Source organism: Sapajus apella, unplaced genomic scaffold (genome assembly GCF_009761245.1).
Source record: "Sapajus apella isolate SASKATOON/1434 unplaced genomic scaffold, GSC_monkey_1.0 scaffold1157, whole genome shotgun sequence".
NCBI lineage: Eukaryota > Metazoa > Chordata > Mammalia > Primates > Cebidae > Sapajus > Sapajus apella.
In genome coordinates, this window is record NW_022438083.1 from 15,224 (window position 1) to 17,264 (window position 2,041).

At 41.9% G+C, this 2,041-nt stretch overlaps 1 pseudogene across 1 annotated transcript; it reads left to right on the top strand.

Moving 5' to 3' along the window:
• The first annotated feature begins 867 nt into the window (after positions 1 to 867).
• On the top strand, positions 868 to 1,423 carry LOC116546635 (annotated as a pseudogene). Its single transcript, XR_004266789.1, has one exon. The product of XR_004266789.1 is annotated as a mitochondrial import inner membrane translocase subunit TIM14 pseudogene (transcript).
• The last annotated feature ends 618 nt before the right edge of the window (positions 1,424 to 2,041 follow it).

The window sequence follows — 2,041 nt, forward strand, 5'->3', positions numbered from 1 at the left end:
AGTTAAAAAATAAAAAGTTTACATGTTTAAAATATTGAACCCATTGGTTTTTTTTTTTTTTTTTTTGAGACGGAGTTTCGCTCTTGTTACCCAGGCTGGAGTGCAATGGCGCGATCTCGGCTCACCGCAACCTCCGCCTTCTGGGTTCAGGCAATTCTCCTGCCTCAGCCTCCTGAGTAGCTGAGATTACAGGCATATGCCACCATGCCCAGCTAATGTTTTGTATTTTTAGTAGAGACGGGGTTTCACCATGTTGACTAGGATAGTCTCTATCTCTTGACCTCGTGATCCACCCGCCTTGGCCTCCCAAAGTGCTGGGATTACAGGCGTGAGCCACAGCGCCCGGCCTTGAACCCATTGTTAAAAACATGTTTCCATGTGTTGTGTTTTTTTTTAGAAAAAATTAAGTTTGTCTAATTATGGATATGAAAAGATACACTTCAAACTGAGTTACCTCTGGGCACAGGACTGGGTAGAGGTACACTTTGATTTTCTCACTTTCTACTTGTTTAGATGATTTGCATCTTCAAATAAAAACAATTCGTATGTTCTGTTTCTATAACAAAATGCTTTTCTTCATTTGTTTATTTTCAATTTCTGCACCTATCTACTTCTGAGAGAACTTCAAGATAAAACATCAAAGCATTAAAACTACAGCACACAGACAACCTGAAGGAAACCAAGCCTAGTGACATGTGGCTTGATTACAGTCAAATAGGCAAAGCTGTGATTACAATGAAAAAGACAAACGGCTGGAGGCTTCCTGGCAACTCCAGAGTATCAGAAAAGAGTTCTCATCCAGGTGATGGGGCTAAAGAGTGTTCTTGTTTTTGTTTTAAAGAAGAGAACTTCGGGCGGCTCGTGCGTGCGGTCGCAGGTGCGTCGCTCTGCTCGGGGCGTGCGGGCGTCCGCCGCGGTCTGTGCGCTGGGATGAGCCGGGCTCCCGGTGGAAGCGAGGGAAGCCAGCCGCAGCAGCCATGGCCAGTACAATGGTAGCAGTTGGACTGACCATTGCAGCTGCAGGATTTGCAGGCCGTTATGTTTTGCAAGCCATGAAGCATATGGAGCCTCAAGTAAAACAAGTTTTTCAGAGTCTACCAAAATCTGCCTTCAGTGGTGGCTATTGCAGAGGTGGGTTTGAACCCAAAATGACAAAACGGGAAGCAGCATTAATACTAGGTGTAAGCCCTACTGCCAATAAAGGGAAAATAAGAGATGCTCACCGACGAATTATGCTTTTAAATCATCCTGACAAAGGAGGGTCTCCGTGTATAGCAGCCAAAATCAATGAAGCTAAAGATCTGCTAGAAGGTCAAGCTAAAAAATGAAGTAAATGTATCATGAATTTTAAGTACATATTACTTTATGTATATGAGTACTAGCTTTTTATAATAAAATGCCTCAGAGTTACAGTTTTAAAAAACAATTTAGCACAAGCTAAATCTCAAAAAAAAAAAAAAAAAAAAAAAAAAAAAACTTTTCCTAGAACTAAACTCAAGCAGGAATTTATGACAGGTCCTTGTTAAGAGGGTGAGGTAGTGGTTCAGAAAATACCATTCTGAAGTATAGTTTTACAAGAAGGAAAAGTTCTTTTCAGATAGATTATTCTCAGAATCACCCTTTAGAGAAGTCCTTAAATGGTAACTGAGTAAAGGCATTGCTGAGATTCTGTAGTTCTGATGATAAAAACACGTACAAAAAGACATCATTCCATATAAAACCATCTCAAGTTCCTATTGGTTTATAGGACGGCATTTATATATTGTTAGGCCTTGAGGGAGACACTGGTCTGCTTTCCATCACTTTGCTGGTTTAGTGGACCCACCCCCAGCTTTCCAGGCATGCATGGTCCATGGCTACATTTTTTCATTAAAGAATTGAGAAAGGGGCCAGGCACTGTGGCTCACACCTGCAGTCTCAACACTGGAAGGCTGAGGCAGGTGGATCACTTGAGCTCAGGAGTTCGAGACCACCCTGGCCAACATGGTGAAAACTCATCTCTACTAAAAATACAAAAATTAGCTTGGCATCGTGGTGCATT